Consider the following 24,462-nt stretch of genomic DNA (forward strand, 5'->3'; position numbering starts at 1 on the left):
TACAAGTTCTAGTTTCATAAAATCAAGAATACTTCCAAGTTTACTAGCTCACTTCCAATCTTCTAAAGTGATCATCCAACCTTAAGAAATCCTTGTTGTTTACAGTAATATATCATTCTAAATCAAGGTAATACTCATATACAAACTTTAATTCAATTCCTATAACAATAACTATCTTAATTCGAGTGATAATCTTACTTAAACTTGTTTTCATGTCATGATTCTACTTCAAGAACTTTCAAGCCATCCAAGATCCTTTGAAGCTAGATCATTTCTTGTCACTTCCAGTAGGTTTACCTACTAAACTTGAGGTAGTAATTATGTTCATAATATCATTCGATTCATACATATAAAACTATCTTATTCGAAGATTTGAACATGTAATCACTAGAACATAGTTTAGTTAATTCTTAACTTGTTAGCAAACAAAAGTTAATCCTTCTAACTTGACTTTTAAAATTAACTAAAAACATGTTCTATATCTATATGATATGCTAACTTAATGATTTAAAACCGAAAAACACGAAAAACACCGTAAAACCGGATATACACCGTCGTAGTAACACCGCGGGCTGTTTTGGGTTAGTTAATTAAAAACTATGATAAAATTTGATTTAAAAGTTGTTCTTCTGGAAAAATGATTTTTCTTATGAACATGAAACTATATCCAAAAATCATGGTTAAACTCAATGTGGAAGTATGTTTTCCAAAATGGTCATCTAGACGTCGTTCTTTCGACTGAAATAACTACCTTTACAAAAATGACTTGTAACTTATATTTCCGACTATAAACCTATACTTTTTAAGTTTAGATTCATAAACTTAAGTTCAATATGAGACCATAGCAATTGGATTCACTCAAAACAGATTTAAAACGAAGAAGTTATGGGTAAAACAAGATTGGTTATTTTTGCTTGTTGTAGCTACGTGAAAATTGGTAACAAATCTATATTAATCTTATCCTAGCTAACTCATATTGTTTTATACATGTATTCTAATATATTATGAAATCTTAGGATACCATAGACACGTATGCATATGTTTTGACATATCATATCGACCCATGTATATATGTTATTTGGAACAACCATAGACATTCTATATGCAGTAATGTTGGAGTTAGATATATAGGGTTGAGGTTGATTACAAAAATATATATATACTTTGAGTTGTGATCTAGCCTGAGACGTGTATACACTGGGTCATGGATTGATTCAAGATAATATATATATATATATATATATATATATATATATATATATATATATATATATATATATATATATATATATATATATATATATATATATATATATATATATATATATATATATATATATATATATCGATTTATTTCTGTACATTTAATTATGGACAACTAGTTGTAGGTTACTAACAAGGACAGCTGACTTAATAAACTTAAAATAGTAAAAAGTATTAAAAATGTTGTAAATATATTTTAAACATACTTTGATATATATGTACATATTTGTTATAGGTTCGTGAATCGACCAATGGCCAAGTCTTACTTCCCGACGAAGTAAAAATCTGTGAAAGTGAGTTATAGTCCCACTTTTAAAATCTAATATTTTGGGATGAGAATACATGCAGTTTTATAAATGTTTTACGAAATAGACACAAGTAATTGAAACTACATTATATGGGTGAATGATCGAAGCCGAATATGCCCCTTTTGCTTGGTAACCTAAGAATTAGTAAACCGATCTACTAATTGACGCGAATCCTAAAGATATATCTATTGGGCCTAACGAACCCCATCCAAAGTACCGGATGCTTTAGTACTTCGAATTCATTTATATCATGTCCGATGGATTTCCCGGAATGATAGGGGATATTCTTATATGCATCTTGTTAATGTCGGTTACCATGTGTTCACCATATAAATGAATTTTATCTCTATGTATGGGATGTATATTGAAATATGAAATCTTGTGGTCTATTATTATGATTTGATAATATATAGGTTAAACCTATAATTCACCAACATTTTTTGTTGACGTTTTAAGCATGTTTATTCTCAGGTGATTATTAAGAGCTTCCGCTGTTGCATACTAAAATAAGGACAAGATTTGGAGTCCATGCTTGTATGATATTATGTAAAAACTGCATTCAAGAAACTTATTTTTGATGTAATATATTCTTATTGTAAACCATTATATAATGGTCGTGTGTAAACGGTATATTTTAGATTATCATTATTTGGTAATCTACGTAATGCTTTTTAAACCTTTATCGATAAAATAAAAGTTATGGTTGTTTTTAAAAATGAATGCAGTCTTTGAAAAACGTCTCATATAGAGGTCAAAACCTCGCGACGAAATCAATTAATATGGAACGTTTATAATCAATATGAACGGGACATTTCAGTTGGTATCCGAGCGTTGGTCTTAGAGAACTAGAAAATTGCATTAGTGTGTCTTACCGAGTTTGTTAGGATGCATTAGTGAGTCTGGACTTCGACCGTGTTTTTCTTCAAAAACGATTGCTTAACATTTTTTTTGTTGGAAACTATATATTATTAACATGTAAATATTATATGATATATTAATCTCTTAACATGTTTGATATTGTGTGATAGATGTCTACCTCTAGTACAAATCCCATTGATTCACCTAATAATAATGAAGAGTCGAATATATTTTGAGAAGATTCACAAATTCTCGAAGAGGAACCGGAAGAGGAGGAACCAGAAGAGGAGGAATCGAAAGAAGAGGAACCAGAAGAGGATGAATCGGAAGAGGAGGAACCAAAAGAAGAAGAGGTTCCGGAGGAAGAAATATTGATACATATAGTAAATCGATTAAATAAAAGAAAATCCTCAACCAACGGACCAAAGTTAATAATGGTCAATGGTGTTTCCGCCGAGGAAGTTAAATATTGGGAAGATTACCAATTTTCCGATGAATCGGATCCCGATGAGGATTTCGATGATGTTATAGAAATTACCTCGACCCAATTTAATAAAGCAAAAGAAAATAATAAGGGAAAAGGTATAAAAATAGAGAAACCCGATTCCAACCCTGATGAACTTTATATGTATCGACAACATCCGTATTTCCTAAAATGTAACAATGACCCGGGAACCTCTAAACCACCAGGTTTTTCTAAACCATTGTAGAAAACGACGGCTCGTATTAGAGGAACACCATATATTCCTAGAAAATTAAGAAAATGAACCAAGTCCGAAGAAGAAGAAACCAGTGATTCAGATTAGAGGGTTGTAATCATGTTGTGTATTATATGTATTGTAGTGTGCTTGTACTTTTATGTTCTATGTAAAAATTGCTTGTATTGTTTGTTAATTATCTTTTACGAATCTAATCCTTGTCTATTTTACAGTATAAAAACAAAATGGACGTTAAGGGTAGACAACCGAATATATTAGAAGACCTACCAGAGGATATGATTGGGGAAATGTTGTCTAGAGTCGGTCAGAATTCATCAGCACATTTAGTTATGGCGAAATTAACTTGTCAAACATTTGAAAGACTTTCCAGAAATGCCTTAGTTTATAAAAGGTTTTCCTTTGATAGGTGGGGTATATCACATTGGGGAGACCGTAAGTTACGCCGTGTTTTCTTTAAAGCATTAAATGCGGGGAACCCAAATGCAATTTTACGCTACGGGTTAAGAACCTATTTTGACTCAACATATCCCAACATAGGATTTCGTGAATTAGAAAGAGCTTCTAACATGCAACATAAAGAAGCATGTTATGCTTACGGGTTAGTCATGTTCGCTTCTTACCAAAGTGAGAAAAAGAACATCGGATTGCAACTTTTAAATAAAACCTTCCCACAAGTGACAGATTCAGTAGTTGGGGTGAGAAACAAGGTTTTTAGATTATTACGGGGCTGTTGGACATTACGAAACCCTCGTCCTTTTGACGACATTACAACATGCTGCCTAGCCAATGGTTATAACGGTTATTTTCCACAAGACCAAGGATGGGAAGTCATCTTAGTAAAACCAGAATGCATGACTTGTTTCTGGACTTATGAATTACGTGTCTTTATTTCCTTTGCTGAACAACTTGCGTATTAACTAGATTTATCTTCAAAACTGTCATGTATCATAGTGTACTATAATTCATGTTATATGTAATATAGCGAAGTTGTAAGTTTGAAGAATATTTGTATGTGATATATTATTATAATCAGTTTTTCATACGGAATTATAGTAGTTGAATTGTATATTAGCTACTAAGTATGAACTTAACGGGTAGGTAGTACCCGTAAATTTAAACTTATAAAACGCTAATATGAAGAAAAAGCTTTTATAAATGAGTTCATATTATGCTACCAAATACTATTGCCTACTCTTAATATTCTGTATGATTAACTCGATTCAGTTGGCTATTTTGAAGGAAATGGCACCGACTACTCGACACACCATGAATATGAGCGAAGAGGAATTTCGTACCTTTCTTGCTGCAAACATAGCCACAGTACAGGCTGCACTACATACCAACAATAACTCTGAATCTAGCAATGCAGCTAATGGCGCAAGAAATCGTATAGGATGCTCCTACAAAGAATTCACTGCCTGCAAACCTTTGGAATTTGATGGAACCGAAGGACCAATTGGATTGAAACGGTGGACCGAGAAAGTCAAATCGGTGTTTGCCATAAGTAAGTGTACTGAAGAGGACAAAGTTAAGTACGCTACGCATACCTTCACAGGTACTGCGTTAACGTGGTGGAACACCTATCTTGAACAGGTAGGACAAAATGCTGCTTATGCACTACCGTGGTCGGTATTCAAGCAATTGATGAACGAGCAGTACCGTCCTAGAAACGAAGTCAATAAAATCAAGGCAGAACTTAGAGAGTTACGAACACAAGGGTTCGACGTTACCACATATGAACGACGATTCACAGAGTTGTGCCTATTGTGTCCGGGAGCATTCGAAGATGAAGAAGAGAAGATTGACGCGTTTGTAAAAGGGTTACCAGTAAGGATTCAAGAAGATGTGGGTTCACACGAGCCCGCTTCTATACAGAAGGCAAGTCGAATGGCTCATAAACTCATAAATCAGATTGAGGGAAGAATTAAAGAGCAGGCGGCCGAAGAAGCCAACACGAAACAACTTAAGAGGAAGTGTGAGGAAAACGGTGACAAGAGTCACCAGTACAACAACAACAACAACAACAATTACAACCACAATCGCAACAACTATCCCAACAACCGCAACAACAATCGCAACAATAACCGCAATCCTAACAATAACTACAACAAATATCCCAACAACTACAACAACCGTTTCAACAACAATAACAATCCCAACAACAACCTCAGTAACAACAACGGCAACAAAAACCAAAAACAGCCATGTCATAGGTGTGAAGAAAATCATCAGGGGTTTTGCACGACATTTTAAAACAGGTGTAAAAGAAATGGTCATAGCGCGACAAAGTGTGAGGTCTACGGACCAAAGTTTAACAGAACTAAAGGAACAAATAATGTCGGAACAAGTAATGCCGAAATGAATAGTGTCGGAGCAAGTAATACCAACGCTGTTTGTTATAAATGTGGAAAACCGGGCCACATTATTAGAAATTGCCCGAATCAGGGGAATACTAATGGGCAGGTCTATGGAAGAGTTTTCAATATTAATGCGGCAGAAGTACAGGAAGACCCGGAGCTTGTTACGGGTACGTTTCTTATTGATGATAAATCTGCTTATGTTTTATTTGATTCGGGTGCGGATAGAAGTTATATGAGTAGAGAATTTTTTGCTAAATTAAGTTGCCCATTGACGCCTTTGGATAGTAAATTTTTACTCAAATTAGCAAACGGTAAATTAATTTCAGCAGATAATATATGTCGGGAGAGAGAAATTAAACTGGGGGATGAAACGTTTAAAATTGATTTAATACCAGTCGAGTTAGGAAGTTTTGATGTAATAATTGGCATGGACTGGTTGAAAAAGGTGAGAGCAGAGGTCGTTTGTTACAAAAATGCGATTCGCATTATGCGTGAAAAAGGAAAACCTTTAATGGTGTACGGAGAAAAGAACAACGGGAAATTAAATCTTATTAGTAGTATGAAGATGCAAAAACTAATAAGAAAAGGTTGTTATGTCATTCTAGCACACATCGAGGAAGTTAAACCTGAAGAAAAGAACATCAGTGATGTTCCCGTCGCAAAAGAATTTCCCGATGTATTTCCGAAAGAATTACCGGGATTACCCCCACATCGATCCGTTGAATTTCAAATAGACCTTGTACCAGGAGCTGCACCAATAGCTCGTGCTCCATACAGACTCGCACCCAGCGAAATGAAAGAATTACAAAGTCAGTTACAGGAACTTTTAGAGCGTGGTTTCATTCGACCAAGCACATCACCATAGGGAGCTCCTGTTTTGTTTGTCAAGAAGAAAGATGGTACACTTAGGTTATGTATCGACTACTGAGAGTTGAACATGTAGCGACCCCGACAAATTGTCAAATGACGGCGTCATCTACGTATGGTCCCATTACATGGTCGTAAGTCTTTATAACAAAGTTTGACCGAAAAGTATGTCGCATTCATTTCATAAATAAGGGTGTTTCAAAGTTTACGAAAGTAGTTTCCATAACAAGTACATAACAATGTTTAAAGTTTGTATGAAACACGTGCGACACAATTAAAAGTAGTCAAAAAGACGCTCCACGTATGCAAGTATACTCGACATCCAATGCAAGTATCAAAAAGTATGAGCGGAAGCATATATCACCTAAGTTCAAGGACCTGAGAAAAACATAGAGAATCTGTCAACGAAAACGTTGGTGAAATCATAGGTTTAAATAAGTAAGTGAGTAAAAGTAAGTTGAACCACAAGATTTGCAACATCGATATAGTCATAGTACATTCTAAAAGTTAATATTCACGAGCACTCAATTATCAAAGCTTAACATTCCATCCGTTGAACCCCGTAATAATAGTGTTAGAACATACACTGTTTCCCGAAAATATATTTCACCCGTAGACGGTAGCGAACCGTCCGAAGTGAGGGTTTGTCAAACCCATATGGCCATATAACATAAGTTCTCGCTTACACCATCTGATGTAACTAATGATAATCGAATTGAGGATTTGTGTTCAAACTCGTATGTAGAATGTTTGTTTTCCCTGTACTTGTGTTCACGTAGTTTAAAGAACGTTTATGTTTTCTCATCCCAAAAGTAAGTTCAAAAAGAGTAAAAGTGGGACTATGATCTCACCTTGTATGCACGAACCAAAAAGTACTTCGACAAGTAACGTGTGCAAAGAACAATGCTAGTCTTGACCTAAACAAATAGGTTGTATCAATAACGATAGTCACGAAGGGTCAAAGATGTTCAATTAGTCCTATGGCTCAATACGACTCGATTATGTAGCATGTGCAATCAAATTGTCAAGTTTCATGCAAGGTACAAGTATATAAACAAGTTAGGAGGGTTGCATAATCATTTGGTTAAGTTTGACAAAAAGTCAAACTTTGGTCGGTCAAAGTCAACAAAAAGTCAACACGTTCGGGTCGGGTCTCGGACAAATTTTCTATGCTAGTTATTCATATATAAGCATTTTAAAACAAGTTACATGTAAATTGGAGGTCTAGAACATGCCAAACATTTTTCGTCAAAAGGTCAAGCAAACAGCCAGTTTTAGACAAACGGGACGGCGTCCCATATAGCTGGACGACGTCCAGGTTTTAAAGGTGGGACGGCGTCCTGAGAAGCTAGACGGCGTCCAGGTTCTAAAAGTGGGACGGCGTCCTGAGTATCTGGACGGCGTCCAAGGGGGTTTCCAGGCCTTGTTTGCTGCAACTCTTAAATGCACGAATCAAAACACAAACCAACACATTTCATGACCCGCAAACAATCAAGATATGTATCTTATATCATCGGAAAGGTAATTTGACAAGGAACATAACTAAGCACTTTTCATTAATCAAAATTCCACTTACAACTACCAAAAACTGCCATCAATGTTCCTCATTCAATGCATACAAGTCATAAATGCCATTTAATGATTCGGTAACCAAATTACATGAACAATATGCCGTTTCGAAGGTAATTAAGCATACAACACAACCTAACACTTACAACTAACATTCCATGTCATTCAAATCATTAAAAGTCCATTTTAAGTTCATGAAACCTTAACCTAAATTCACCAAATTTCATAATCAAGTTTAGGAGGTTTCATAAATCAAACTATACATCATAATGAAGCTAGTAACACTAGAAACACAATTAAAACATGAACTCTTAGCATCAAACAACATATGAACACTCAAATTTCAAGATTAAGCATGTCATCTTTCAATATGAACTAATTACATCAAAATATCAAAAAAACGAGCATACAAATCACATAAACAAACTAGACTCGAGCCATAGACACTAATTAACAACCTTATAACTTAAAAATCTCAAGAACACAAGAATTAGTGATTTTAGAAAGTTACCCAAAATTGATGAAATCGGTATGGAAACGAAGAGGAGATCACGAGGAGTTCAAATATGCAATTTGTTTTGATCGAATCCTTCTTGAACGAATTTGGATGATGATTGAAAGTTTGAGGGTTTTGAGAGAAAAGGTGAAGTAGTAAAATGAAAGAGATGAATGAATGGATGAGAATAAGGGTTGACTCTTTGACCTAGTTAAATGTTTCAACCTTTGGCAAGTTTGGTCCCTCAACTTTAAACCGGGTGCGGGAATTACCTAAACGAGATAATTCAACGCATATTAACGGGATGTGTTATAAACATATAACGGAACTTAAATAGTTAAATGGAAAAGTAAACGGAAAAAGGCGGGATGTTACATTACCTACACCTTAAAAGAAATTTCGTCCCGAAATTTAGGTAGGCGTAGTAGTCGTTGTTTCTTCCTCGGAATCTGACGTTTCCGGGACCGGGAATAGATGAGGGTGTTTCTTTCGCATTTGATCTTCTCTTTCCCAAGTAAACTCGGGTCCCCTTTTGGCGTTCCAACGGACCTTAACAATCGGGATCCGGCTTTGTTTTAATTCCTTCTCGACGTAGTCCACAATTTCAACCGGTTCCTCCACAAAATGGAGTTTGTCATTGATAGTAAGTTCCTCGAGAGGGACGACGATATCGGGCTCGGCAAGACATTTCTTCAAGTTAGATACATGAAAAGTAGGATGGACGGAGCTTAGTTGAGGCGGAAGGTTTAAACGATAAGCAACGGTTCCAATACGCTCTAAGATTTCGAAAGGACCAACGTACCGCGGATTTAGTTTCCCACGTTTCCCAAAACGGATGACACCTTTCCAAGGTGCGACTTTTAACATGACGCGGTCACCGACTTGAAATTCGAGGTCTTTGCGTCTTTTGTCGGTATGGCATTTTTGACGACTCCGGGCCGTCCGAAGCCTATCTCGGATTTGAAGAATCTTTTCGGTTGTTTCGTGAATGAGTTCGGGCCCGGAAATTTGCACGTCACCCACTTCGGCCCAACAAAGAGGAGAGCGACATTTTCGACCATATAACGCTTCAAAAGGTGCGGCCTTAATACTCGCGTGATAACTATTATTGTAAGAGAATTCGGCGAGAGGTAAGTGATTGTCCCAAGCTTTTCCAAAATCAACAACGCAGGCTCGTAACATATCCTCTAAGGTTTGTATTGTACGTTCACTTTGCCCATCGGTTTGGGGATGATATGCGGTGCTCATGTCCAAACGCGTTCCCAACGCTTCTTGTAACGTACGCCAAAATCTAGAAATGAAACGACCATCTCGGTCGGAGATAATCGATAACGGTACTCCGTGTTGGGCTACAATCTCTTTAATGTAAAGTCGTGCAAGTTTCTCCATTTTGTCGGTTTCTTTCATGGCGAGAAAGTGCGCGGATTTGGTGAGACGGTCAACAATGACCCAAATTGTATCATAACCGCCTGACGTTTTCGGTAGTTTGGTGATAAAATCCATCGTGATCCTTTCCCACTTCCATTGCGGGATCTCGGGTTGTTGAAGTAACCCGGACGGTCTTTGGTGTTCGGCTTTGACTTTAGCGCAAGTCAAACAATTGGCGACGTATCTAGCAACCTCCTTTTTGATGTTCGGCCACCAATATTGTTCTTTAAGGTCATGGTACATCTTATTGGCGCCGGGATGAATCGAGTATCGCGATTTGTGGGCTTCGTCTAGGATGAGGTTTCGTAGATCGCCATATCTAGGCACCCAAATTTTTCCGGCGTAATATCGAAGTCCGGTCTCCTTAACTTCGAATCGAGAGACGAGAATGTTTAAAAGTTCGCGTGCGATGTTGTTGTCCTTAAGAGCTTCATCTTGGGCTACCCGAATTTGGCTATTAAGGTTGGAGTGGATGGTGATATTCAAAGCTCGGACACGAAGAGGCACAGCTCTTTCTTTTCGACTTAAGGCATCGGCCACTACATTAGCCTTTCCGGGGTGGTAACGAAGTTCACAATTGTAATCGTTCAAGGTCTCAATCCACCTTCGTTGTCTCATGTTTAGTTGCTTTTGATCGAAGATATGTTGGAGACTTTTGTGATCGGTAAAGATAGTACTCTTGGTACCAAGAAGATGATGTCTCCATAGCTTAAGTGCAAAGATGACGGCACCGAGTTCAAGATCATGTGTCGTGTAGTTTCGTTCGTGAACCTTGAGTTGTCGAGAGGCATAAGCAATGACTTTCTTTCGTTGCATTAGTACACACCCATAACCGTTTTTCGAGGCATCACAATATACAACAAAATCATCATTGCCTTCGGGAAGTGACAAGATAGGAGCGGTGGTTAGTTTAGTTTTCAAGATTTGGAAAGCGGTTTCTTGTTCGGATGTCCAAACGAATTTTCGTTCCTTGTGAGTCAACGCGGTTAAAGGACGAGCGATTAGGGAGAAATCCTTGATGAATTTACGATAGTATCCGGCGAGACCCAAGAATTGACGAATTTGAGTAGGAGTAGTAGGAGTCTCTCATTTACTAATGGCTTCGATTTTCGCGGGATCGACTTTAATTCCTTGATCACTTACAACGTGACCGAGGAATTGAACTTCCTTCAACCAAAATTCACACTTGGAGAACTTGGCATAGAGTTGTTCTTTTCTCAAGAGTTCAAGCACGAGTCGGAGATGTTCTTTATGTTCCTCTTCGCTTTTTGAATAGACCAAAATATCGTCGATGAACACGATAACGAATTTGTCGAGGTACGGTTTGCACACGCGGTTCATGAGATCCATGAACACCGCCGGTGCATTTGTGAGACCAAAAGGCATGACAAGGAATTCATAACTACCATAACGAGTCCGGAAAGCAGTTTTGGAGACATCTTCCCCCTTAACCCTTAGTTGATGATAACCCGAACGGAGATCGATTTTTGAATATACACGAGAACCTTGTAGTTGATCAAAGAGATCATCGATGCGAGGAAGGGGATATCGGTTCTTAACCGTCAATTTGTTTAGTTCACGATAATCAATGCACATTCGTAGGGATCCGTCTTTCTTCTTGACGAACAAAATCGGAGCGCCCCATGGTGAATGGCTAGGTTGAATGAAACCACGGTCAAGTAGCTCTTGGATTTGACTTTGTAATTCTTGCAATTCGGATGGAGCGAGTCTATATGGTGCACGCGCTACGGGTGCGGCTCCTGGAATAAGATCGATTTGAAATTCAACCGGTCGATGAGGTGGAAGACCCGGTAATTCGTCGGGAAATACATCGGAAAAGTCACTAACAATTGGCACATCTTCGATGCGCTTTTCGTCGGCCTCGACTTTCTTAACGTGAGCAAGAATCGCGAAACAACCCTTGCGAAGTAGCTTTCGAACTTTAAGGCACGAAACGAGATTGAGTCCGGTGCAATTTTTGTCGCCATAGACAATCAATGGTTCACCATTCTCGATAGGAATTCGGATTGCATGAAGATCGCAAAGAATGTGAGATTTATTTTTGACCATCCAATTCATACCGATTATTACATCAAAACTCCCTAATTCCATGGGTATCAAGTCAATTTCAAATTCCTTACCCAAAATGTTCAAAGTACACCCCCGGTAATATGTGTCGGCACTTAAGAGTTTTCCGTCGGCCACTTCGATGGAATAAGTAGTATCTAAAGGGTGTGGTGGAGTGCAAAGGGTAGGAGCCAAAGTCTTAGACACAAAACATTTATCGGCACCCGAATCGAATAAGCAAGTAACATAAGAGTTGTTGAGAAGAAATGTACCCGTGACTAGTTCATTGTCATCTCGGGCTTCCTCGGTGTTGATGTTAAAGGCTCGGCCTCGGTTGTTGGGGTTGGCTTTCTTTTTCGGGCATTCGTTCTTATAATGGCCCGTTTGGCCACATTCGTAACAAGTGACCGTTTTTGGAGGATTGGGCCCCTTTCGAGCAACGGGGGCGGCGCTTGTGCAATTGTTGGCCCTATGACCAACACCTTGGCAATGGTGACAAACTAGCTTGTTACATTCGCCGTGATGATGCTTGTGGCATTTGTTGCAAAAAGGTAAGTTTCCGACATAACCCTTCTTGCCGTCGTTGTTGAAAGGCTTTTTGGTGAAGGTGTTGTTGTAGTTGGTTGATGGAGTGGCTTCCCATTTCCTTTTGTTGCCACCCGACTTGTCCTCGGCCTTAGGAGCCGGCACTACAATTTCGTCAACCGTTTCAATTAGTTGGCGAGCCATGTTCATAGCCGCTTGATGAGTAGTGGGTTTGGATGACATCACCCCTTGTTTGATGCTCTTTGGAAGACCGAGCATGTAGAGCTCAATCCTTTGAGATTCGGGGTTAACAAGATTAGGACACATCAAGGATAGTTCGGCGAAGCGTTGATTATAAGCTTTAAGATCGTTTCCGACCGCTTTCAAAGCTCTTAGTTCTTCCTCAAGCTTTCGGGTTTCTTCGCGCGGAAAATATTCAACAATCATCTTTTCCCTTAGATCGGCCCAAGAGAGGGCATGAGCTTCATCGGTACCCACCGATTGAACATAGGTGTTCCACCATGTTAGAGCAATTCCGGAGAAAGTGTGGGTGGAGTATTTGACCTTGTCTTGATCCCGACAACCGCGTATGCTAAAGACGGCCTCGGTTTGTTCAAACCAACGAGTAAGCACAACCGGTCCCCCGGTTCCATCATAAGTGTGAGGTTTGCACCCCATGAAAGCTTTGTAGGAGCACCCTTCGCTAGAGTTACCGGCTCCTTGGTTATTGTTGTTGTGGTTGGTGTTATTGTTGTTGTTAGACGAGTGACCAGCCATGGCCACATCCACGGCGGTGGCTATCATGCGTTGTAAGGCTTGTTTGGGAGTTTCATTGCGTCGTACACGGCGAGGAGCCATTGTTCCTTCAAAACAAAAGAATACCGTTGGTTAGTATTCTAAATAATACTAACCGTGATATGGAATAAAGATAGAGAGAAAATTATCCTTGACCCGCCTTAAATTCTTTATGTCATAATGTCGGAATGTTCATATGTGTCACCGTAATATAATCCCGGAAATTATATTACCCTAACTCATATGTGCATGCGACATTACTTCATATAGTCAAGGTGGCGTGCCAATTTAATTATACAACGCGAGATTAAGATAGAATAAGAGTAGATATGAGTAGAAGAGTTAGAGTATAAATGCACAATTTGTCAAGTAATTCCTATGTCAAGTCTATATGCCGGTTGTAGTCTAGACTCACCAATGTACCCTATGACTCGGGGTCGACACCAATGAACTCTAAATCCCTACAACCAAGGCTCTGATACCACTTGTAGCGACCCCGACAAATCGTCAAATGACGGCGTCATCTACGTATGGTCCCATTACATGGTCGTAAGTCTTTATAACAAAGTTTGACCGAAAAGTATGTCGCATTCATTTCATAAATAAGGGTGTTTCAAAGTTTACGAAAGTAGTTTCCATAACAAGTACATAACAATGTTTAAAGTTTGTATGAAACACGTGCGACACAATTAAAAGTAGTCAAAAAGACGCTCCACGTATGCAAGTATACTCGACATCCAATGCAAGTATCAAAAAGTATGAGCGGAAGCATATATCACCTAAGTTCAAGGACCTGAGAAAAACATAGAGAATCTGTCAACGAAAACGTTGGTGAAATCATAGGTTTAAATAAGTAAGTGAGTAAAAGTAAGTTGAACCACAAGATTTGCAACATCGATATAGTCATAGTACATTCTAAAAGTTAATATTCACGAGCACTCAATTATCAAAGCTTAACATTCCGTCCGTTGAACCCCGTAATAATAGTGTTAGAACATACACTGTTTCCCGAAAATATATTTCACCCGTAGACGGTAGCGAACCGTCCGAAGTGAGGGTTTGTCAAACCCATATGGCCATATAACATAAGTTCTCGCTTACACCATCTGATGTAACTAATGATAATCGAATTGAGGATTTGTGTTCAAACTCGTATGTAGAATGTTTGTTTTCCCTGTACTTGTGTTCACGTAGTTTAAAGAACGTTTATGTTTTCTCATCCCAAAAGTAAGTTCAAAAAGAGTAAAAGTGGGACTATGATCTCACCTTGTATGCACGAACCAAAAAGTACTTCGACAAGTAACGTGTGCAAAGAACAATGCTAGTCTTGACCTAAACAAATAGGTTGTATCAATAACGATAGTCACGAAGGGTCAAAGATGTTCAATTAGTCCTATGGCTCAATACGACTCGATTATGTAGCATGTGCAATCAAATTGTCAAGTTTCATGCAAGGTACAAGTATATAAACAAGTTAGGAGGGTTGCATAATCATTTGGTTAAGTTTGACAAAAAGTCAAACTTTGGTCGGTCAAAGTCAACCAAAAGTCAACACGTTCGGGTCGGGTCTCGGACAAATTTTCTATGCTAGTTATTCATATATAAGCATTTTAAAACAAGTTACATGTAAATTGGAGGTCTAGAACATGCCAAACATTTTTCGTCAAAAGGTCAAGCAAACAGCCAGTTTTAGGCAAACGGGACGGCGTCCCATATAGCTGGACGGCGTCCAGGTTTTAAAGGTGGGACGGCGTCCTGAGAAGCTAGACGGCGTCCAGGTTCTAAAAGTGGGACGGCGTCCTGAGTATCTGGACGGCGTCCAAGGGGGTTTCCAGGCCTTGTTTGCTGCAACTCTTAAATGCACGAATCAAAACACAAACCAACACATTTCATGACCCGCAAACAATCAAGATATGTATCTTATATCATCGGAAAGGTAATTTGACAAGGAACATAACTAAGCACTTTTCATTAATCAAAATTCCACTTACAACTACCAAAAACTGCCATCAATGTTCCTCATTCAATGCATACAAGTCATAAATGCCATTTAATGATTCGATAACCAAATTACATGAACAATATGCCGTTTCGAAGGTAATTAAGCATACAACACAACCTAACACTTACAACTAACATTCCATGTCATTCAAATCATTAAAAGTCCATTTTAAGTTCATGAAACCTTAACCTAAATTCACCAAATTTCATAATCAAGTTTAGGAGGTTTCATAAATCAAACTATACATCATAATGAAGCTAGTAACACTAGAAACACAATTAAAACATGAACTCTTAGCATCAAACAACATATGAACACTCAAATTTCAAGATTAAGCATGTCATCTTTCAATATGAACTAATTACATCAAAATATCAAAAAAAAACGAGCATACAAATCACATAAACAAACTAGACTCGAGCCATAGACACTAATTAACAACCTTATAACTTAAAAATCTCAAGAACACAAGAATTAGTGATTTTAGAAAGTTACCCAAAATTGATGAAATCGGTATGGAAACGAAGAGGAGATCACGAGGAGTTCAAATATGCAATTTGTTTTGATCGAATCCTTCTTGAACGAATTTGGATGATGATTGAAAGTTTGAGGGTTTTGAGAGAAAAGGTGAAGTAGTAAAATGAAAGAGATGAATGAATGGATGAGAATAAGGGTTGACTCTTTGACCTAGTCAAATGTTTCAACCTTTGGCAAGTTTGGTCCCTCAACTTTAAACCGGGTGCGGGAATTACCTAAACGAGATAATTCAACGCATATTAACGGGATGTGTTATAAACATATAACGGAACTTAAATAGTTAAACGGAAAAGTAAACGGAAAAAGGCGGGATGTTACAGAACAAACTTACCATCAAGAACCGCTACCCACTACCGAGAATCGACGACTTATTTGATCAACTACAAGGCTCGTCTGTTTATTCGAAGATCGATTTACGTTCTGGATATCATCAAATGCGGGTGAAAGAGGATGATATTATAAAGACTGCATTTAGGACGCGTTACGGTCATTACGAGTTTATGGTTATGCCATTTGGATTGACTAACGCACCAGCTGTGTTCATGGACCTCATGAACCGAATGTGTGGGCCATATCTTGACAAGTTTGTCATTGTTTTCATCGATGACATACTTTTTACTCGAACAATGATCAAGAGCACGAATAACATTTGAGAAAAGTGCTAGAGTTGCTGAGAAAAGAAAAACTGTACGCTAAGTTTTCAAAGTGTGCATTTTGGTTGGAAGAAGTTCAATTCCTCGGTCACATAGTGAACAAAGAAGGTATTCAGGTGGATCCAGCAAAGATTGAAATTGTTGAAAAGTGGGAAACCCCGAAAACTCCGAAACACATACGCCAGTTTTTAGGACTAGCTGATTACTACAGAAGGTTCATCCAAGACTTTTCTAGAATAGCAAAACCCTTGACTACATTAACGCATAAAGGGAAGAAATTTGAATGGAAAGATGAACAAGAGAAAGCGTTTCAATTGTTAAAGAAAAAGTTAACTACGGCAACTATATTGTCATTACCTGAAGGGAATGATGATTTTGTGATATATTGTGATGCCTCAACGCAAGGTCTCGGTTGCGTATTAATGCAACGAATGAAAGTAATTGCTTATGCGTCTAGACAATTGAAGATTCACGAACAGAGTTATACGACACATGATTTGGAATTATGCGCGGTTGTTTTTGCATTAAAGACTTGGAGGCACTACTTATATGGGGTCAAAAGTATTATATATACCGACCACAAAAGTCTTCAACACATATTTAATCAGAAACAACTGAATATGAGGCAGTGTAGGTGGATTGAATTGTTGAATGATTACAACTTTGAGATTCGTTACCACCCGGGGAAGGCAAATGTGGTAGCCGACGCCTTGAGCAGAAAGGATAGAGAACCCATTCGAGTAAAAACTATGAATATAATGATTCACACTAACCTTACTACTCAAATAAAGGAGGTGCAACAAGGAGTTTTAAAAGAGGGAAAGTTAAAGGATGAAATACCTAAAGGATCGGAGAAGCATCTTAATATTCGGGAAGACGGAACCCGGTATAGGGCTGAAAGAATTTGGGTACCAAAATTTGGAGATATGAGAGAAATGGTACTTAGAGAAGCTCATAAAACCAGATACTCAATACATCCTGGAACGGGGAAGATGTACAAGGATCTCAAGAAACATTTTTGGTGGCCAGGTGAAAGTCGATGTTGCTAAATACGTAGGGGAATGTTTGACGTGTTCCAAGGTCAAAGCGAAGCATCAAAAACCATCAGGTCTACTTCAACAACCCGAAATCCCAGAATGGAAATGGGAAAACATTACCATGGATTTCATCACTAAATTGCCAAGGACTGCAAGTGGTTTTGATACTATTTGGGTAATAATTGATCGTCTCACCAAATCAGCACACTTCCTGCCAATAAGAGAAGATGACAAGATGGAGAAGTTAGCACGACTGTATTTGAAGGAAGTCATCTCCAGACATGGAATACCAATCTCTATTATCTCTGATAGGGATGGCAGATTTATTTCAAGATTCTGGCAGATATTACAGCAAGCATTAGGAACTCGTCTAGACATGAGTACTGCCTATCATCCACAAACTGATGGGCAGATTGAAAGGATGATACAAACGCTTGAAGGCATGCTACGAGCATGTGTTATTGATTTCGGAAACAGTTGGGATCGACATCTACCGTTAGCATAATTTTCCTACAACAACAGCTACCATTCAAGCATTAAGATGGCGCCGTTTGAAGCACTTTATGGTAGAAAGTGCAGGTCTCCAATTTGTTGGAGTGAAGTGGGGGATAGACAGATTACGAGTCCGGAGATAATACAAGAAACTACCAAGAAGATCATCCAAATTCAACAACGGTTGAAAACTGCCCAAAGTCGATAAAAGAGCTACGCCGACATTAAAAGAAAAGATATAGAATTTGAAATTGGAGAGATGGTCATGCTTAAGGTTGCACCTTGGAAAGGCGTTGTTCGATTTGGTAAACAAGAGAAATTAAATCCAAGGTATATTGGACCATTCAAGATTATTGATCGTGTTGGACCAGTAGCTTACCGACTTGAGTTACCTCAACAACTCGTGGCTGTACATAACACTTTCCACATCTCGAATTTGAAGAAATGTTTTGCTAAAGAAGATCTCACTATTTCGTTAGACGAAATCCAAATCAACGAAAAACTTCAATTCATCGAAGAACCCGTCGAAATAATGGATCGTGAGGTTAAAAGACTTAAACAAAACAAGATACCAATTGTTAAGGTTCGATGGAATGCTCGTAGAGGACCTAAGTTCACCTGGGAATGAGAAGATCAGATGAAGAAGAAATACCCGCACTTATTTCAAGAAGATACGTCAACACCTCCAACTGCTTAAAATTTCGGGACAAAATTTATTTAACGGGTAGGTACTGTAGTGACCCGAACTTTTCCATGTTTATATATATTAAATGAAATTGATATTTACATGATTAAGTGTTTCCAACATGTTAAGCAATCAAACTTGTTAAGACTTGATTAATTGAAATAGGTTTCATATAGACAATTGACCACCCAAGTTGACCGGTGATTCACGAACGTTAAAACTTGTAAAAACTATATGATGACATATATATGATTATATATATAATTAACATGATATTATGATAAGTAATTATCTCATTAGGTATTTAAACAATGTGTTATATACATAAAATTGTGTTTATTGAATTAAGAAACTCGAAACGATATATATAACGATTATCGTTATAACAACGTGTTACTAATTACATATGAATCATATTAAGATATTGTTACACTATGTTTAATCATGATAAATGATAAGTAAACATGTCATTATGTATATTAACAATGAACTACATATGTAAAACAAGACTACTAACTTAAGAATTTCGAAACGAGACATATATGTAACGATTATCGTTGTAACAACATTTAACTGTATATATATCATACTAAGATATATTAATATAACATAATATCATGATAATGTAATAATTTAACATCTCTTTAGATATAATAAACAATGGGTTAACAACATTTAACAAGATCGTTAACCTAAATTTACATGTAACGACTAACGATGACTTAACGACTCAGTTAAAATGTATATACATGTAGTGTTTTAATATGTATTCATACACTTTTGAAAGACTTCAAGACACTTATCAAAATACTTCTACTTAACAAAAATGCTTACAATTACATCCTCGTTCAGTTTCATCAACAATTCTACTCGTATGCACCCGTATTCGTACTCGTACAATACACAGCTTCTAAATGTATGTACTATTGGTATATACACTCCAATGATCAGCTCTTAGCAGCCCATGTGAGTCACCTAACACATGTGGGGAACCATCATTTGGCAACTAGCATGAAATATCTCATAAAATTACAAAAATATTAGTAATCATTCATGACTTATTTACATGAAAACAAAATTACATATCCTTTATATCTAATCCATATACCAACAACCAAAAATACCTACAAACACTTTAATTCTTCAAATTTCTTCATCTAATTGATCTCTCTCAAGTTTTATCTTCAAGTTCTAAGTGTTCTTCATAAATTCTACAAGTTCTAGTTTCATAAAATCAAGAATACTTCCAAGTTTACTAGCTCACTTCCAATCTTCTAAAGTGATCATCCAACCTCAAGAAATCCTTGTTGTTTACAGTAAGATATCATTCTAAATCAAGGTAATACTCATATACAAACTTTGATTCAATTCCTATAACTATAACTATCTTAATTCGAGTGATAATCTTACTTGAACTTGTTTTCGTGTCATAATTCTACTTCAAGAACTTTCAAGCCATCCAAGATCCTTTGAAGCTAGATCATTTCTTGTCACTTCCAGTAGGTTTACCTACTAAACTTGAGGTAGTAATTATGTTCATAACATCATTCGATCCATACATATAAAACTATCTTATTCGAAGATTTGAACATGTAATCACTAGAACATAGTTTAGTTAATTCTAAACTTGTTCGCAAACAAAAGTTAATCCTTCTAACTTGACTTTTAAAATAAACTAAACACATGTTCTATATCTATATTATATGCTAACTTAATGATTTAAAATCGGAAAACATGAAAAACACCGTAAAACTGGATATACGTCGTCGTAGTAACACCGCGGGCTGTTTTGGATTAGTTAATTAAAAACTATGATAAAATTTGATTTAAAAATTGTTCTTCTGGGAAAATAATTTTTCTTATGAACATGAATCTATATCTAAAAATCATGGTTAAACTCAAAGTGGAAGTATGTTTTCCAAAATGGTCATCTAGACGTCGTTCTTTCGACTGAAATGACTACCTTTAAAAAATGAATTTTAACTTATATTTCTGACTATAAACCTATACTTTTTAAGTTTGGATTCATAAACTTAAGTTCAATATGAAACCATAGCAATTGGATTCACTCAAAACGGATTTAAAAATCAAGAAGTTATGGGTAAAACAAGATTGGTTATTTTTATTTGTTGTAGCTACGTGAAAATTTGTAACAAATCTATATTAATCTTATCCTAGCTAACTCATATTGTTTTATACATGTATTCTAATATATTATGAAATCTTGGGATACCATAGACAAGTAATCAAATGTTTTGACATATCATATCGACCCATGTATATATGTTATTTGGAACAACCATAGACATTCTATATGCAGTAATGTTGGAGTTAGATATATAGGGTTGAGGTTGATTACAAAAATATATATACTTTGAGTTGTGATCTAGCCTGAGACGTGTATACACTGGGTCGTGGATTGATTCAAGATAATATATATATATATATATATATATATATATATATATATATATATATATATATATATATATATATATCAATTTATTTCTGTACATTTAATTATGGACAACTAGTTGTAGGTTACTAACAAGGACAGCTGACTTAATAAACTTAAAACAGTAAAACGTATTAAAAATGTTGTAAATATATTTTGAACATACTTTGATATATATGTACATATTTGTTATAGGTTCGTGAATCGACCAGTGGCCAAGTCTTACTTCCCGACGAAGTAAAAATCTGTGAAAGTGAGTTATAGTCCCACTTTTAAAATCTAATATTTTGGGATGAGAATACATGCAGTTTTATAAATGTTTTACGAAATAGACACAAGTAATTGAAACTACATTATATGGGTGAATGATCGAAGCCGAATATGCCCCTTTTGCTTGGTAACCTAAGAATTAGTAAACCGATCTACTAATTGACGTGAATCCTAAAGATAGATCTATTGGGCCTAACGAACCCCATCCAAAGTACCAGATGCTTTAGTACTTCGAATTCGTTTATATCATGTCCAAAGGATTTCCCGGAATGATAGGGGATATTCTTATATGCATCTTGTTAATGTCGGTTACCAGGTGTTCACCATATGAATGAATTTTATCTCTATGTATGGGATGTATATTGAAATATGAAATCTTGTGGTCTATTATTATGATTTGATAATATATAGGTTAAACCTATAACTCACCAACATTTTTTGTTGACGTTTTCAGCATGTTTATTCTCAGGTGATTATTAAGAGCTTCCGTTGTTGCATACTAAAATAAGGACTAGATTTGGAGTCCATGCTTGTATGATATTATGTAAAAACCGCATTCAAGAAACTTATTTTTGATGTAATATATTCTTATTGTAAACCATTATGTAATGGTCGTGTGTAAATGGTATATTTTAGATTATCATTATTTGATAATCTACGTAATGCTTTTTAAACCTTTATCGATAAAATAAAGGTTATGGTTGTTTTTAAAAATGAATGCAGTCTTTGAAAAATGTCTCATATAGAGGTCAAAATCTCGCGACGAAATCAATTAATATGGAACATTTATAATCAATATGAACGGGACATTTCATTTAATACATGCACTTTTAACATCTAACAACATATGATCCACCAAAACTCAAGATTAAGCACACCCATTTCAAGTTTAATCTAGTTACATCAAAATGACAAGAACAAGCATACAAATCCTATATTCATGTTAGACTTGAGCCATAGACACTAATTAACACTTCTATAAGTTAAAAACATCAAGAACACAAAATCTAGTGTTTTTAGAAAATTATCCAAATGCAATAAAGTTGGTATGGATTTGAAGAGAAAGATGCAAGGATTCCAAATATATAATTTGTTTGAATTGATGCTTGCTAGATCTTGAATTGATGATGAATCTTGTTGAGTGAGTTGAGAGAAAATGGAAGTATCAAAAGTTAGAAAGGGAGGTGAATGGATGAGTGGAGGATAAGGGTTTGACTAGTTGACCTAGTCAAACCTTTTGTCCTTTGGCAAGTTTAGTCCCTTAAGTTTCAAAGCGGGTGCGTGAATTACCTAAACGAGATAATTTAAAACGCGTATTAACAGAAGATGTTATAATCATATAACGGACTTTAAATAATTAAACGGAAAGTAAACGGAAAAAGGCGGGATGTTACAAATTCTAGCTTAAGCATTGAAGCGACCCGTCCTAATCCATAAGGACGAATACAATAACATATGATTACATCGCGAGGTATATGACCTCTATATGATACATTTTACAAATATTGCATTCGTTTTTAAAAGACAAACTTTCATTACATCGAAAGTTGACAGGCATGCATACCATTTCATAATATATCAAACTATCAATGACCTAATCTGTCATCTATTTAATAATAATCCCGATTTAACTCAATGATTTGAATGCAACGTCTTTTGAAATATGCCATGAATGACTCCAAGTAATATCTTTAAAGTGAGCAAATGCACAGCGGAAGATTTCTTTTATACCTGAGAATAAACATGCTTTAAAGTGTCAACCAAAAGGTTGGTGAGTTCATTAGTTTATTATAATTGATCATTTCCATAATTTTAATAGACCACAAGATTTCTATTTTCATTTTTCATAAACATCATCTCATATCAGGCATTTCGCACAACTGCATAGAGATAAAAATCATTCATATGGATTGAACACCTGGTAATCGACCTTAACAAGATGCATATAGAATATCCCCATCATTCCGGGACAACTTCGGACATGATAAATTCGCCATCATTCCAGGACGACTTTGGACATGATAAATTCGAAGTACTAAAGCATCTGGTACTTTAGATGGGGCTTGTTGGGCCCAATAGATCTATCTTTAGGATTCGCGTCAATTAGGGTGTCTGTTCCATAATTCTTAGATTACCAGACTAAAAGGGGCATATTCGATTTCGATCATTCAACCATATAATGTAGTTTCGATTACTTGTGTCTATTTCGTAAAACATTTATATATATTGCAAAAACATTTAAAAAGGGAGTAATGAAACTCACGATACGATATTTTGTAGTAAAAATATGCATACGACGAAACTGAATAATGCAAGATTGGCCTCGGATTCACGAACCTATATCATTTATATATATATATTAACACATATAATCGTAATCAAGCAATTATATATATATATATATATATATATATATATATATATATATATATATATATATATATATATATCTATATATATATATATATATACATACATATATATATATATATATATATATATATATATATATATATATATATATATATATATATATATATATATATATTGTTATTAATAATATACATGTTATACTATATGTTATTTAGATAAATTTAATATATTTAGTTTATATGTTTTATGTAACTATTACTTATCATTAATAATAAAAACTGTATATTAAGGTTTAGTATATATTTATATATTAATTGGTATAGCTTAACTAATATCTTTTTAATAATAAACGCATATTGTAATGTATTTTTATATAAAAGTATCTATTTGTGAAAATATTGATAGTTTTAGTGATAATAAAATAATAATTTTAGTAAGAATTATAATAATGATAATAAGTTTAATAATAACAATACTAATAATTATATTAATAATAATAATGATAATATTTATAGTAATACTTGAAATGTCCCGTTCTTATTGATTAAAAACGTTCCATATTAATTGATTTCGTTGCGAGGTTTTGACCTCTATATGAGACGTTTTTCAAAGACTGTATTCATTTTAAAACAAACCATAACCTTTATTTCATCAATAAAGGTTTAAAAAGCTTTACGTAGATTATCAAATAATGATAATCTAA

Source organism: Rutidosis leptorrhynchoides, chromosome 3 (genome assembly GCF_046630445.1).
Source record: "Rutidosis leptorrhynchoides isolate AG116_Rl617_1_P2 chromosome 3, CSIRO_AGI_Rlap_v1, whole genome shotgun sequence".
NCBI lineage: Eukaryota > Viridiplantae > Streptophyta > Magnoliopsida > Asterales > Asteraceae > Rutidosis > Rutidosis leptorrhynchoides.